Source organism: Plectropomus leopardus, chromosome 24 (assembly GCF_026936395.1).
Source record: "Plectropomus leopardus strain MGB_pleo_1.0 chromosome 24, ASM2693639v1, whole genome shotgun sequence".
Lineage (NCBI taxonomy): Eukaryota > Metazoa > Chordata > Actinopteri > Perciformes > Serranidae > Plectropomus > Plectropomus leopardus.
The window spans coordinates 15457173-15474687 of record NC_142199.1 but is presented as its reverse complement, the minus strand read 5'-3'; the positions used below and the strand labels follow the sequence as shown (position 1 = coordinate 15474687).

At 41.4% G+C, this 17515-nt stretch overlaps 1 protein-coding gene across 2 annotated transcripts in view; it reads right to left on the bottom strand.

The window, feature by feature from the left end:
* Nucleotides 1–326: 326 nt before the first annotated feature.
* LOC121963028 (uncharacterized) overlaps nt 327–17515 on the bottom strand; it is a 54027-nt gene continuing 36838 nt past the window's right edge. Inside the window, exons 11-12 of one of the 2 annotated variants that reach the window (XR_006107192.2) lie at nt 17379–17503; nt 327–529 (exon numbers count right to left, since the gene is read on the bottom strand). The gene's annotated coding sequence lies outside the window, so the exon portion shown is untranslated. The remainder of the gene's footprint in view (nt 530–17378; nt 17504–17515) is intronic. The other variant, XR_015775896.1, reaches the window with a different exon arrangement.

Here is a 17515-nt window from a genome sequence, read left to right as displayed (position 1 = left end):
GAGGAGCCTGAGGGCACTGCCATCACACACCCTCCCTGTCCATGGCACACACACACACACACACATACATAAATCGATAGACACACACAGATGCCCACATACTTACAGACATAGATCCACAACGCACATATACACCCCGCTCCCCTCGTCTCCCACTTACTTACCTCCCACCTCTTTTTCTTCCTAGCATCCTCTCTCCCTCCAATCCGACCCTATCCTGTTGTTTGTCCTCCTCTCTCACCTCCTCGTCACCCCCACCCCTCCCCCCACCTCAGCTGCAGAATGCATGAAACAACATACACACACACACCTACACACACCCTCACCTGTCAGGTAACATCAGAGAGGGGGAGAGTTGAAGAGACGTGACAGCGTGCTGAAGGAATCGTGTGCCAGGAACACAGAAAATCTCTCCGTTCACCTCTGTTGTGCTGGAACACAACGAGCCCGGGCCCCTCACCTTTGCGAAGGATCAGACCTGTTTGGAGAGCGCTGGAGAACCTCCAACAGTCAGAGCGGCGAAGACACGCTGAGGAGAAGAGCAAATGCATCCGAGTGTTGAGAGGAAGTTCTGATAATCAATAGGCAGGGAGAGGAAGTCAGGAGAGGAAGAAACAAAAGACAGAAAGAAGGAAAGAAAGCATGGGGTAGGGAGGGCCAACGCACGCAGCCCGAAGGCCTTTTCACTATCCATCAAGTTCAACAAGTTGGCCCGAAAGCTTGCAGCTGCCATATGTGCTGAACCATTTACACAGTCAAGTCCAACAAGTCAGCAGCAGCCCGCCAGATGATTTGCTCGAGAGTAAAAAACCCACAGCGTGGTTCGAAAGACAGCTAACGGTGCCGCGGTTCCACATTTCATTGACAGTTTTCTTGATTTCTTGATTTTCAGTAAACAGAAACTAAAGACACTTTTTATCAAAGAAACTAGTTGTTTTTAAGCACTCTGAGGCCACAGTGAAAATACTACTTGATGTCTGGGTTTAACTCTGAGGCCAGCACCTAAAATACATTTCACATATGCATTAATATTAGATCATATCATTAATATTACAGCATTTTATCTATATTCCTTCTGTGAAGAGATTTTGATGGCTGACAGCCCACATCAACCGTCCACAGGCTACAAACCATGGATGTATTATTAGAACCGGATACCAGACCCAAGGATGGCGCCCATCCAGTCCAACGAGAATACGCCAAAAAAGTTCCTTGCTTCCAGGTTACTTTTGGGGTTATGTGGCCCGGTGCATACGTGCAGTAGTGTTAATCCCATCATGCCTCTGGCCTATTGGCTATGTGAACAAGCAAACTACAGGATGATACGCTCTGCATTACACCTTCCTATCCATGCAAAAAGAGGTAATTAAATACATGTGACGTTAATACAATCATAATTTATTGATCAGCTACATCATATTTGCTATAATTTTGCACATTGAGACAGTTTAGGCCATAAAATAAATGTAGTTGTTGCAAATGGTTGATTTACTTAAACTTAGAAAGAATGACGACACATGGATGAGAGAATCATAAAGGAAAAACACATCTAATTGAAGCCTTTCGTAAAGTTGCATCCATCCTAATAAAACCTTTTTGGGCGAGGAATTATCAGATTTCCACAGCAAATCTCGTTTCCCTGTCTTGAACGTTGCATCCTCAAAATGCGTGCTCATCAGGACAAAACAAACGTGGCTATACGTTTAAAGCATCCCGCGAGCAAAACTCAATGTATTCAAGCTCGGAGAATGAATTAGTAATATGCCTGCATGCTCTGGCCTTGGGAAAACATCCCCTCTTTATAATTAAGCCACTGGCAGACTGGAAGCAAACCTTTGCGCAAACCTCTGTCTCCTCCTGGTTTGAGGGGAATGTTAAAAGCCGTCGGAACTAATTGGTTCCCCTGCCTCCTGTTTGTCATGGGAACGACACAACAATCAACGCTCTCCATCAACTCCTCCAGAATTGGGGAGCGAAACAACAGGGCGGTTGTCTTGCATCACGCCAAATAGACTGACAGTTAGCCGGGCGTTAGTGAAGACGGATGTCACGCATTAGTCACTTACAGGGGGGATCATTTGTGTTGCCTGCTCTGCCTCTTTGTTTGGGTTCAGCGGCAACAAACTATAAACTTGTTCAATTATCATAAAACAAAACGAGTTCTTTGTTTCCGCTCCGTGCAAGTGTTGGATTAACTTCTCAGCCTCCGCCGTCTAATGCTGCTCCTGATTTCTTTATTTCATTTTCTTTGAGAGAACACTCCAGCATTTATATTAAAGAAAAGCCCTCCACACAGATTTGAGGGTCTATTTGCAAGTTAGAGAATGCCACTCGAACAATAACTACCCATCTCTAGTGTTAGTTATCCTCTGGATCCACAAGAGCCATTTTCACCAAGGGGGGGAGGGGAGAATGATTTTCATCAGCAAGAAGTGGATCTTCTAAAAACAGTCATTTTGTTTCCACGTCTTCCCCCCCACCCAACCGCCCTTACATCTCGAGAGATGGTGCGGGGCTGTAAGTGCCTCTCGACGCTCTCCAAACTTACATCATGCATTGTTTCGCAGGCTGCCATGTTTTGCGGGCTCTTGGCCCATTCGGGTGCTGGATTGAGTGTGTGTAGGTTAGTGGGTGGGCAGCAGGAGTGGGTTCTCTGTGAGGGGCAGGAGATGCTGGAATTCCTAATAGAAGGTAATTGAAAATGAGCACTTAGAAGCCGTTGGCTGGTATTTTCCTGATGCGCGATGAAGGGCTGCCGTAATCATGTGCTAGACTCTGTTGTACTCAGCAGGCAATGGAAGGGCTCATTAGTGGATACTATGCATTATATACGTAGGTGTTCCAACATATATCCGCACACAAAGGCAGAAAGAAAAAGATCATGTGCCGGCTCAAACAACTTTTCACAGCCCGCTGATGCTTTTCTCTCGCACTGAACTCCTTGTCTCTGGTGGGCAGAGAGCAGCAGCCTTGAAAAGTTTTACTGAAATGTGACAAAATTGAATGAGTAGGCTGCTTGAGGATGTGAAGTGGATGGCTCACAGAAAGAGCCTCCACTTCAGTATTCTTCTTACTCTTTCTATGTGTCTGTCTTTCTCCTGCTGTCTCTGTCAGTGCCTTTCAGGACAAATGGTACCCTTACCCTTAGCTACTTTTGCCAGCCTTAGATATATTTGAGCAGTCGTCACAGGCGACCTGTGATGGCGAAATGCTCGGGAAATTGTGCTGAATGGCAAACTAACGCTGCTATCTGCCTCCATTGTGTTCTATGAGGACGTGTGGATACAAAATCTATTTACAGTGGTAACCTTGGGAGTGGAAACGATTTGATTTAAAAACGAAGAAGAGGAAAACAAAAGGGAGAGAGCAGGAGACAGCGAGGGGAGCTCCCTGAGAAGTAGAGCGCACACACAGAGGTCACATGATCCTCTTCCAGTTCTGATAATCCACACTTTTAAACGCTTCGACAGCGATGGAACTGCAATTCTATAGCCGCCCGCCTCACTCAATCAGCCGCAATATCTTGCTCCAGCAAACAGAAGCTGTGGTGCTGCCGCTTAGCACCGGGATAATGATCAGATTAAAAGCTTTGACTGGTGAGACTTGGACTAATGCCAGGTGATAGGAGCAATTTGCCGCCCAATCAACGCCGAACGAAGGAGGGAGAAGTGCACCATTGGCTACTGATGCCAGCGGGGAGGGGTTACGGGGGCGAGGAGAGAGGGTTGGAATCATCCCAACCCCAAAAAGCAGGTGGTGATTCAACAGTTCCTATTGTCAGATTCCATTACATCCCCTCTCTTTGTCTTTCTTTCTCTCTGCCTCTGTTTCTCCGCCCGTCCCTCCCATTCTGCTTCTAATCAAGTTCTTTCGCTGTCTTCCCCACTTTCACTCAAAAAAAATGGATGGTCAGCAGAAGGCCTTTTTGCTGAAGAGTATTTCTGCACACTAATGCAACATAGAAAAGACAGAGCGAGATGAGAGAGAAATAAAGAGGAGGAAGTGAGAATTTTTAAAAAAAAAAAAAAACTAAACAGCGACTCAGGAGATGTCTTTGTCAGTGAGAGGAAGACATGAGCGGGCCGGCGCGCTAATCATCGATCGGATGATTAAGGCAGATGAGAAGGGCTTTTTCCCCCAGTGAAGGATCTGATTGTTGGTCTCCTCCCGCCTGGTGTCCGGGGAGCACGCCGGCGGCAGCGGCTCAGGATCAATACACTCAATCACGGCTGAGAGGGGCAGCGTCAGTCACGCTGTGCCAGACTATTAGAACCAAGTAGGCAGACAGTGAATAACTCCATGCCTCTCTGGTCCCACCTCACACCACAGGGGGAAGCCATGAACTCGCTGGATGGCTGGCTGGAATGTATGTGTGTGTGTGTGTGTGTGTGTGTGTGTGTGTGTGTGTGTGTGTGCACGCGTGTGGATGAGCACGTGCAGCCGTCACACCTGCCTCGGGTTTAGTTAAAGGAATAGTTCAACATTTTGCCAGCGTGCACGCTGCCCACCAACATCATGAGATGTTATTTGTTTGAAACTGGGTTGTGATGTCATATAACCGAAGTTCACGACGACGTTGCTATTTTAAGTTGCTAAGTTGTGTTTAAGTTGTGTTAAGAAACCAAAATCTAACGTCTTCCAAACGTCTGTGCCAACGCCATCTTGATGTACGATAATTACAATTACTCGTCCAAGTCCAAGTCATAAGCACTTTTCTCAATCGATTATTGGTCAAATTAATTGCTATTGAATAAATTGAATAAATTGCTTATTTCAAACAAACTCGAAGCAAACTAATGAACATGTTGCATTTTGTTTAAAAAATATTGTGGTTTAACCTGCGGCAAAAATGCATTTAACCGTGTACATTCACCTGCTGGAGTCCCTGTTGTTTAACCACAGTCTTTATGCTAAACTAAGATAACTGCTGGCTGTACCTTCGTACTTAATGAACAAATATGAGAGAAGTATAAATCTTCTCTCTCTCTCGCTCTCTGAATGCAGTGCCGGATCTAGCAGCTTCAGCACCCGAGGCAAACTTCCCCTGGTGATTAAATAATCTTTTATCAAGAGCTAATGAGAAATCAACACAAATAAAAAGCTAACAAATAATAAAAGAATAATGTATGTGCCTATTTGCAATTTTTTTCACAACACATCCAGGATGGCTTTTTCTTTTCATTTTCTCTCTCTCTAATCCATTAAATCTCTGGATCACTTTTCTCTTGTGTTCAGTTTTTTCAGCTTGAGGGTTTAAATTTCTTGGTCACGCCCATAGACTATAAAAGTAGTAAAAATTGATGTAGCTACCATGATGTCATCCACTGTTTTGTAGACATCCTTTTGAATACTCAAATTCGGCATTTCAGCCGTCATTTTCGTGTTTTTGGAGGGCCAGAAGGGACCATATTTGGTAGAGATGGTGGAGCTTTGAAAGAGCGAACCTCGGAGCCTTGGAGGTTGCTGCTTGGCTTTTTTTGTGAGGACATCCATATTAAGTTAGGAACAATAGCTAATGTTTACTTTCTGTGTTCACTTTGCAACCTGTTCTCATTCTGAACTTGTCAAATTTGCCGCTTGGCCATTGCTTTTGGGGTACAAGTGTGAAGCAAAAAGCCACTTTCTGCGTCTGATGCATCAGATGATGACACAGTTGGATCAAACCGGCGGCGTGCACCTGAAACACTGAGGGACAGCATCAGGTAATAATGCTGCTGGTGACCACGTATAAGGAGTGCAAGTGCGCTTATAGGGTGGGCGGGCCAGCAGGCAAGGAGACAGATGCGTCTAATCCTAACCATCATGACAGTCATAAGGACTGTGCTGCTTCATCCCAACACGTGCATTTGTTGATATCGCGGTAACAGGCGGCGTCATCCCACCATGACATCATCCCACCACATGTATTTGCTGACATCACCGTAACGGCATCCCAAAGTGTAAACAGCTGACGCACAAAGGGAGTGAGAATGTGTTAACTTTCAGTTAGACTGGGATATTCAGATAAAGTGTTTGAAATGATTTATGAAGAAATTAAGATATATATGGAGGCCCAGACAGGCAACATTTCGCTAGAATTTCGGGTCCTGAATTTCTGCAAAAGCAGAGTCCGCAGTTATCATGATCAATGGTCAGAATGATAAGAATGTGATCCAGATTGAAAAATACCATACATTCATTTCAAGGATACCAAAATATTGTAAACAGCACAGATGCTTAAAGTACAAGGCACATACCGACTTTAAATAAACTCGGAGTGGTATTTTTATTCATATGTGGTGTAAGGATGTTAGAATAAAAACTCTTACTTTTTGAGCCATTATGTAAAGACACCTATTTTGTTAAAATTGATAACTGATACTTCAGCTGTACTTCGTCCTTGTAAGACAAAAGTAGACATTCCAGCTCTTCACCAGTTCCACTTTGAAAAACACTTTGGAAATAAACAGCAGCAATAACCATTTCTTTTACCATATCCTTCACCTTTGTCCCTTTAGATTCTCAAGTCCCAACACTTCAAAATAATACATCAAAAATCGTTTTTAATCTTTCCAGACAAAATGCCTTCATGTGATGTCAGAAAAAAACCATGTATGCACATCAGCTTGCTTCTAGAAAACCTTGTGCACTGACAGAAAAACTCCTCCTTCCCCTATAGACGACATCATCCTATGTGGCGGGTGAAAGACTCGTTAGTGCCGTAAGAAAGGAGGAGAGGGGAGGACGGCACTTCCAAGACAGCTGTGTCCCTGACAGACAATGGATGGCCCAGGCCCATCTGGATGCAGCAGCCCTGGACCAACATGATGTATACATCTTCACTAGCCAATGGGTGCCATCAATCCCCCATCACCATGGTGACCAGCGGTGACAGCTAGCTGAGGACCACGGCCTCTCTCTGACTGTCATCTATCTATCTTTATCTTATTAGGCATGTAAATAAGTACATTATTAGGATATTAACGGATAATAGGCTCTGAAAAAGATCCACATTTTTGCAGAAATGTTCTTCTTCTCTGTGTCATTTAAACTGAAACACACATACATCGTACATATGAGGATAAACCTTTCAGGATAGATAATTAGACCGTAGAAAAAGGTACACATGATCCGATAATCTAGGCTGTGTGATTCAGTAGTTAATGGGAAGCTGATGAGCTGAAGTTAGGGATCGTCTCAAAAGTGCAGTTTTCAGTTTTGTCATTGCATCTTGTTTCTTGTATATTGTGGCCTATTTTTTTATCAATAGCTTTCCTACTTTTTAAGTGTAGACACTTCAGCTTCACATCCATCTTCCTCCATCCACAATATGCTCACTTTTTTTTTAAAGTTGAAACAGACAACTTTTTCGCCCTAGTAGAGCTATTGTTGCCATCGCAAAGACAACCTGATCGCTTTCCAGTTTCATCTGAGCCTTACTATTGCCAACAGCACAGAACTCACTGTAACGGCTAGGAAACGTAACTGAAACTGTTAGGTTACCAGACACTGCATTTACGTTGAAAATCAAGCCTTCATTTTTCTGGAGATCATACCTGGTAGCCAGAGTTGCATGCTGAAAGCCAGGCTCATACAGGGAACCAGTGCGAACACAAATAGTGTCATTAATACTGCAATTACATTATGCAATCAACATTTAATTCCTAATGATAACTAGGAATCATAATAAGTTTAAACTTTAGCCTATACTTTTTGTTGTACCTTTTGTTTTTGCTCTTAATTTAATACTTTGGTGTTATTTTTTCCTTATAAGTGCATTCCATTGGAAAATTGTTAGCAAAGGTGGATATAAATCTATCTATCTATCTATCTATCTATCTATCTGTCTGTCTATCTATCTATCTATCTATCCAGCCGTTTGTCTGTATTATTTGTTCTGTTTTTCCCATCTATTCACATGATATATTGAATTCAATATTATCCTTTTAACAGACCCGGCTTTTGAGTTGAGTGTTTGCAGCATTCCTCTCTAATCTCCATCTTTAAAAAAAAATAACAGGCAACCTTGTCAGCCGAGCAGTGGAGATGCAAAGAGGAATTGGAGGAACGGCCTTGCTACAGGACCATTCTGAATATGTTAACAGCGCCGCTTCCCTTGAACTGTCACAACTTGAAAATCCACCGTGTTAAGAGCTTCACATGCAGGCAGCCATGAATATCTGCCGTTTCCGTAGACTTGGCCACCGAGGCCCTTAAAAAGCACTTGTTGTAATACATGACCAATTTCCCTGCAGCGAGTGCAGAGGAGTATTAACATCTCCTCAGCCTGGTTCGGTTTTAATGTGATAGAGATGTTATTAGAGCCATCACAGGCCCAAATGAATGGCCAGTGGAAGCGCCACAGCAGGAGAGAGAGGGGGGAACACATCGACCTTCGCCTTACCAAGGACAAGGACACTTGTGCTCGTAAAAAGGGGTGGTTCAATTGTTCACACCAGCCATGGCTGCTGAACCAAGCCTTGGAGTCAGGCCTACACGTCCATATTACACTCGCTTAATCGGCTCGTATTTCACTGGATTTCTTTGATTGGCGAGGTTAATCCAGCATTTCTTTCTCATGTAAATAAACTGTGAGAAATCGCTGTAAACCTGTAAATGATTAATCATTAGAGGGGACATCTGCTGATTTTCATAATTTTCTAATCATTTATAAGATTGTAAATTACAGATAACTTCATGGTAGGCCTATGAAATCAAATCATTTCTGCACCCTGAAATAATTAATATGTGTTGTTGTGCAATTGACTGTGATTTACCTCACACTTAAACTTGTGTAATAAAAAGACTTTAATGTCTCCGCAATCCATTTGATTAATTTTGCTGTCCTGCATTGTTGTGTTAAGCAATTCTCCCCGTGACAAGAGGTGCTCTCGTCTTTGAACAGTTATCCTGCCTCCCTGCTCCTTTGAAGTATAATTATTTCACTTTAATTAGAAGCGAATCATGCTTAGTAAACACAAAAACACGGTCTCTTCAGATTAATAGGCCGGGGTAATGCGTTAGGCACGAGGAGTTGCTTTGAATGGGCTTTGGCTCTGCTCCAATTCGGGCATGATTCTCATTGTGCGGCAGCTCCCAGCCTTGACGAACTGACCAGTGACTAGCAGTTGCAGAGGGGGAGAGTGAAGATACAGGCCCATGTCCAACACTGAATTCTCCTATTGTTTCAACACAGAACATGTTGTTCTTTGTTGTCTGCTATTAATAATACATCGGCCACAATCTGTAAGTCTAATACTGTGGAATTAAGCATGAGGCACCATGTTTCAAACCCAAACAGAGTATTACATAACTCATGAGCATGTGGGGAGACTTTTCTGGCATGCAAAATTTAAGATTCTTGATTAAAAATACATGCGGATTTGAGCAAATTAATATACTGGAGGGGACACATATGGGACAGCAGACATTGGGGGTCCTTTCCCAGAAACTTTGGGGCAACAAACATTTCATTTCCAGTATTCTGGTTAATTTTTATGCATTTTTTTTTGCCTTTCTTGCATCAAGTTAAAGGTCTCGTATCATGCTAATTTTTTAGGGTCATACTTGTACTTGGATTTTCTACTAGAGCATGTTTACATGCTTTAATATAAAAAAATATATATACCTTAATTGCTCCCAGTCCCACTCCCAAAAAATCTGCTGCAAGTCTTCACAGAAATCCTGATGACTTGCTTAAAGGCATTTTTCTGTAGGTTCAATGATTTGATACTTTTACTGTATTTATTGTATTGGAAATCTGTCTTTTTACAATATGAGACCTCTAGGATGGAAATGTCTTTGCTGCATCAAGTTCAGGTGGAAATGTCTTTAATTTTATCAAAATAAGAATTCTGTGGTTATTTTTGTGTTTTTATTGTTGGGGACAACTGCATATGTACTAAGCGTTCAACGTAAAATTCTCTATAAACATCACAAAATGTTAAAATGTTACATCTTAGTCAGGGACATTATAAACATCCTTAAAATGTTCTTTGTGAACAACAGACAATGTTTTTTCTCTAAAACATTCTTGCAACTTGTAGGTAACATTAGCCAGTGTTGTGGGAACGTTCCCTGCTAGCTGGGTGGGATGGTATCTCACAAGTTAATGCCCCATGAATGACGCTATGTACTTAACCTAAAGTTACAAAGGTTAGGTTTAGGCAGGTATAGTTACTGAGGTTTTAGGGTTAGGAAGCAAAACATGGTAATGACCTCCTCACCTTATCTCAAAGCTCATATGGTTCCAAAAACCTGTCTCCTGAGAAAAGTCCCAAACAGTTATTATGATATCCAACAAAATAACATCCCAGAAATGACATTATGTAATGTGAAGTTACATGCTTAATGTTAAGTTATGTAGGTTAGGTATAAAAAGTGTGAACTCAAAGTTCACATGGTTCCGAACTGCTGGGAAAAGTCCTGTGTTTGTTTAACCTATTCACCCCCAAATCTGCCTCCTTATTTTAACCCATCAGCACGGTGATCACCTAAGCGCAACCTTCCCAAATACGTGGGTTAAACACAAAATACTGGCTATGATAACTAAGGATATGCATGACTTTTTAGGAAAATGTCCAAATACAGCCTGGGTACAGCCTAAATTATTGATGGGAAGGAGTCCCCTGTGTCCCCTCACAATCTACACCCATGTATGTAGCCATTTACTTACATTACACACTCAAATTAGAATACAAAATAGGCCCTTAGTGCAATCTGGTGCAATTTCCCGAAATACTTTGAAAGGAGTAAAAAGCGACGCCGCCTTTTGTAGTTCAAATCAGCTGAGTAAAACATCCCTTTACAGTTTACTGAATTCAAACTGGATTATTTCATATCAAACAATCTTTAGATGAATTTAGATTACAGGAAATCTACCAACCTTTCCTTAACACATTCAATTATATTATCAAACTGAAAAGATAAAATGCTCTAATATTTACTTGCCAGTTTCAGCAGCTATGCGGAGGGAGGGAGGAGTGGGGAGTGGGGGGGTTGTCGCTCTCCCAGCAACTAATTACTTAAGCAGTTGTCAAAGGTTTGAAGCTCGCTCTTGAATTCCAATGAACACTGTCCATGGACAGCGGTGGTTTTGCATATATTATGAATATTTCAGCTTCTCCCAGTAACCTTGGTGTCGTTTGGCAGATAGGGGCTGGCAGAGAGCCATTTAAAAGCTTCTCTGTTGCAGAAGGGAGGAGACAGGGTATTAAGCTTTATCTATACTTGACATTTCGAAGCATTTGTAATTAATTCATATAGAAAATCTTTCCCCCCTTTCTCTAAATGACTAGCCGCGAACGGCAAAAGGTAACTGCTATTGTCTCTGTGAAAGGACACCAGAGTGGTGCGCGTCAAAATCACACATCGAAATAAACAGAAAAACTCACTAAATCTTTTTTTTTCCTCCTAAGCCAGCATATTGACATCCCTGTTTACACATTCAAGATTCAAGGTAAGCGCTCACACACAGCCCTGAATACAATCACAGAGGTTTGAGATTCTGAGTGTGAATAAAGATGCATGTGTAAATGTTTAGATATGTGAACACGCAGCCAGATGGACAAAACTAAAGTCTGACTGCATGTCACAACTCCTGGCAGGGAGCCAAACACGCAGGTGTGTTTGAATGTGTGTATGTGTGTGTGACTTCTCATATCCATTTTGATAAAGTTAATCCTTTCATGTAAGAGTTTTTTGGGTGATGTACAGTACTCTCTAAATTCTACAAAGTCCCTGAACTCCCACCGTCTATATGCACATTTACATTCTGCCCTTCCTCCCCTGCATCATAGAAAGAGATGAATACATTTCTATACTTCTTTCTGTTTGGGCCGGCATGTAATACTTAAACAAATGAGTCAGACCTTCAGATAGCCTGAACAAATAGCCCACACAGAGAATATTTCTGCCGTTCTTGTTCGCCAATGACGGCCACCAGCAACCACGTGCATCCACCTTGAAGTGATAATAGCCGCCGTCATTCCACGATCGTCTGAAAAGCCTCTAATGCAGCAGTTGCTTAGCTTGTTGGCAACACATTTAACTGGTTAAATAGCTTCATGGTGAAATAAAAAGGAAAAAAACACATCAAAACTAGAGGTATTTGTCTTTTTTCATTCCTCTTTCTTGATTAAATCTGGCGCCTGTGTTGACCAACGACAGCTTGGCTGGAGATTTGTACTGTTGAACTGATGTACTGATGTACTGTAAAATTTCACACAAAAAAAGATTGAAAGGTCTTTAAGTTCATTTGCTTGTGTATTTTGTTTTTGTATATTAATGTTAACTAATAATAAGAGAATTGATTTTAAAAAATCTTAGAAAATGATTGCTTTGAATAGATATTAATGTTAATGTCAACTTTATAGTTAATCGTTAAGTTTATGTGACAGGCATCATGAAATCAATCTTAATAATTTTAGCAGCTTCAGTAAACCAAGTTTACTGTGCTATATTTCTGTGTTCTGTTGGCTGCAAACTAGTCAATCATATCTGTATTTTCTTAAAGATGTTAAGAAAACACACAGATCTAACTTCATCACTGATAAAATCATCTTTGTGATGATCAAGTTAAGTCAGAGTAACTTGGTTTACTGAAGTTGCCAACACTTAAAAAGACTAAAGTCATTTCACTTGTCATTTTTAAGTTAAAGCGTCTTCACAAAATTAAGTAAATATACCTAAATTTCAAGTAAACTTCACACTTAGATATAAAGTAAATATAAATTCAGATTCATAGTTAAATTTACTTTTGTTTTCCAAGATTATTTCGAGTAAGATCAACTTGTCAGCCTGGTACACAGAATTATTTGGTCTCTATACATACAGTATATGCCTCTTCATGACATCAGTACAGCAGTAACTCACCTGTTTAAATGTTATTAAGTTATGCAGAATTAGGGCGTGCTCACTTTGAGTGACAGGTGTGTGTCGTACATTGGCAAGTTGCTGCCAGAGCGACAACATAATGTAACCATGGCGTTACGCTAGATTCACTGATTATAGGCATAGCTGCAGCTTTCACTATTTCAGTGTGTTTTCAGTTTATTAAACTTCATCGTAACATTTTGATCACCTAATATGTCTTGTTGAGTTTGGTTGTACTAAAAGTCCCTAAGGAATGTTTAGTTTTCTGGTTTACACATCTTTTTAAAAATCATTTTAAGCTTCAGTTTTTGCCAGTAAAAATTAGAATAACTACAAATACCAAAGCTTGCCTTGGAGTTAGCTCCAGCCTCTCATCCAAACGGTCACTTTTGGCTCCTTCTGGCTTTGACTTGGTTACAGCCCAACTTCAACACTCCATGTTTCAAAACCAGCCTGTTCTCACCACCAAGTCCTCAAATACAGCCGCTTAGTCGCTGATACCGGCGTCAGACACCAACGCAAAAAGGCACCTTTTGCAACATTATGATACGCTGCCAGGTATTGTCAGCTTAAAACGCAGCCAAATGTCACCTTTGGCGGTGGTATGATACACCTCAGGGCAGCCAATGGCCACCTTTCACAGCAGTATGAATATAAGGAGTGGGCAGGAGGGGAGAAGGACGCGTTCAACAAACTTTCATCAGCTCTCATCCTGGAATCTGCTGTTTGCTTTCTGTATGATGTTGAGCCAAGCCATGATGGTTTTTGTCAACTTTATCACCTGCTTGTGTTGCCTAAACCTAACTACAAGCTTTTGTTGCCTAAACCTAACCACCAGCTTTTGTTGAAAAAGACTATATGCATCTAACAAGCAGAAACTAACAATTTCCAGTAAAAACAGAGGCGTATTTTGAAAAGACACAGCGCATATGACAAGCATAAACTGACCCGATGTCCCAAAAAGTCAACAGCAAACATAAGAGGATACCTAGTGCATCATATGTCGACGGGAAAGTGTCTGGCCACGCGGCACTGTTCAATGAGTTGAGATGAGAAAGTGTTGTTCAAAACAACAATTGAGGATCCCTCCTCAGCTGCTCTTCCTGAGGTTTCTTCCTTGTTTTTCCCCCGTTATAAGAGAGTTTTTGGGGAGTTTTTCCTTAGGATACGTGAGTGTCTAAGGACAGAGAGATAATGATATGATAAGATAATGGGCTTTATAAAAAAAATGTCTTGAATTGAAAAACAGAAGTCCACAAACCATTGCGTGACGTCTCTGTGGCTACATCCATTACTATTATTATACAGTCTATAGGCCGTGCTTATTCTACCAGATTTATTTTCCCATTCCACCTACACGGCAGTTTCAAACTTCTTCAAGATCTCTGTCTGCTTGCAGCCAAAAATATGATTACATTTCAAAAAGACAGAGTGTTACTAATTCTGTATTGATTGAATGAAAATATGCAGGCCGCACTGTTGAGATATTTACATTTTCACATGTCTGGGTGATTCAGTAAACACCGCGTCCTCCCTGATAGACGGTTAGCCCCTCAGCCTCTCTCCTGGAGGTGATGTCAGTCCACTGAGATGACTACGCAAGTGTATCTGCGGCCGAGCCTCATCTAAAGCCAGACCCATCCACACCATTGTGTCCATTTTCTAAAAGAGTGAGTGAGCCAGAGCGGCGTGGGGGTAGTGACTGAGCCTCCCAGTTTCATGTGTGTGTGTGGATTTGTTTGTGTGTGTGTGCGTGGAGAGAGTGTGCCTGTCCAAGAGGTTGCCAACTGGCATTAGGGGAATGTGAATCAGTGAAGGACCACCGCGGTGGTATCCAGTGGTGTTGTGAGTGTGTCCCCCTCAACGCATACACCCCCCACCACCTCCACCCCTGTGTTCTCTTTCACAAGCCTCCCCCCTCCTCCTCCTCCTCCTCCTCCTCCTCCTCTCCCCAATCCTTGTCCCTTGTTTCTGCCTCCAGCTTTAGCACTTCCTAGTTTAGTTCTGCCTGAGCGCAGAGCAGCTCTCTCTCCAATTTAGTGAGTGGCAGGGAAGATGCAGACTGACACCATACTGATTCAGTGGAGTGTATGTGTGTGTACTTGTGTGTGTGCGGAGATGTGTGAGCCATTATGTGAGGGTTAATTGAAGAGAGAGAGTGAGAGGGGGGAAAAACGCAGACGTAAATAAGGTTTAAGATGTGTGTAACAGAGAAAAAAGGGCACATTAGCAGCTGAATATCTTGATTTCACCTCTATAATCTTTCTAAAATTATCAGCAACTGTTGCCACATGACCTGCGTGTGTCTCTCCTAATTAATAACCCATTCATGTGAGAGAAAAGAAGACAAAAAGAGGCTTAAAAAAAAAAAAGAGGATCAAATCATATCTTTTATCAGCCGCGATGCCATATCTCTAAATCCTTTCTTTTCATAGTGAAGACTGGTGTTTGCACCAGGGCTGCTTCCATGTGAAGCCTGTATGTGTAGAAAGCTATAGCTCTCTATGAGAAGGCCAGCGCGCAGTCTTCAGGGTGCCATCCTGTGGCAACATCAGAAGAAATGTCAAAGATTTTGAAGGCTTGGTTAAATACAACTGGATTTCTTTGCCTTAAACCTTCAATGACATTTTTGGCTGTCGGAAAGGTCAGCGTGCAGCTCCTGTGAAATGCTAGCTCTTTTGGGGTGAACTTCAATACAGGATAATAAATCCCTCTCTCTCTATTTTTCCCTCCGTGCTTACAGCGCCGGCCGTACCACAATAGCCCGTCAACAAGTAAGAAAACATACCCGGCTTGATGGATATTTCTCTGCGTACTTTTCTTCAGCCTGATAAATCTCTTTATCCTAAAGCAGTTATGATAAATCTTTGCTCAGCTCCGCCACACGACTGCAAAACTAATGTCTGCAAAGTCATTAAAAGAAATACACAAAGCCGATTTTTTTAAGTGAATCGCATTTACGCTCGGAATAATGAATGTTTCTCGTCTGCGAGGGTAAGTGCGGTGTTTATTCATCAAAGTCAATATTGGTTATGAAGCCAGCTTTAGCTATGCCAATCTGCAAATAAAGGTTTTTAAGTTAATTTACAGGTGAATTCTTCAAGGATGCGAGCCTTAACATTTCACCCCTTCAATTTACAGTTTGTTATCTTTTTTAAAATCATGATAATGTGTCAGTTGTGACTGGAGGAGCTCCTTTTTTTAAGCTCATCCCATGAGCACTGTTGGAAATACATTAATTCCTTGTAAAATGTCTACACTTCAGGCTCGTAACAAATGCATATGAAAAGATAAGGTCAGTTAAAACCTTAAAGTCTGAGTAAAGCTAAAGATTTATGCCATGACTGTGTCACGCCGCAGAAAAATGTGTTATGTGTTCCCTTGTCAAATTTGAATTATTAAAAAACTGCAGAGTCTATCAAATTATGTTATGTTTCCAAATCCAGAGGTGAAACTGCTTCTGGTTATTTATAACGTTTGGGCAAATAGGATAAAGGAGGTACCTTGTTATTGTTCTCTGCTGTATTTTTATGAAGAAAATATGACGATAGATAAAATAATATAGAGACTTTGGACAAGGACCCTCACATGACTCCGATAAAATGTCAAATGGGACAATCATGTTTTCAGAATAGTTAAATAAATAATCTTATTTGATCTTATTTAAAAAAGATTCTGCCATACTTTACCTGTTATTTGGTGCCCGCTTTATTTGGGTGCCATTTCATCCACAATGGACATGTTTTTGTGGCACAATTATAGGTAATTCTTTAATATTTTTAAGTGACAAAATGCAAAAATTGTCTGTAATATGACAGGTTGGCACACAATAGCATAAATCATGGATTTATGGCACCTGGTTGGCTAAAAAATGCTTGTTTTACTGAAGAAAAATGTCCCATTTTACCTGAATACATTAAGTAATCACTCGTAACCATTTCACATAAAAAGTAAAGAGAGCTGTGAAAATATTTCGATTAACGGTTAATAAAAAGTAACACCCTGCAATTATTTTTGCTGTTATACACTTATTATTTTAGCTGCAGAACTCTTACTACCAAAGTGAGAAAATCAGCATGCCACCTGGCTTTACTTGTTCTGGGACCAGAACTCTCTGCTCTACACATAATAGTTATCTCAGACCATTGAAAATAATTGTCTCATGTAAAGCACATTTGTAATAACAGCGCAAAAACATATTTGGTTATTGGCTGCGAACAGTTAAGAGCCCAAGATGTAAAATCTTATTTTTTCCTGATGTTCCCAACTTCACCTTCGCATTATTTATTTATTATTTTAGTTCCTCAGTGTCGTTTCATTCACCCGTGTGTGTGAGAGGCGAGTTTGCTAAGATCCACAAGCCCGCTACGCGCTTCCGGTCTAATAAATATATGAGTAAACATCTCTGTTAAATGCCACAATCATATAAACACATGCAGAATATTCATCACTAACGTACCGTTCATTTGTTTCAGCGTGAATCGGCAGTTACTGTTTACTGCGGTGGATGTGTGCTTTAATGTTACCTGCTATAAGCTGCTAAGGAGAGTCTGCTGCTTCTTTTCCATAGGGGGGAGGAGTGGGGGAGGGATTATGTTAGGGATGGCTCCGGTGCGTCACAGTGCAGGCTTTTAATCCCGCACAAAAAGTCCTGGACACAAAA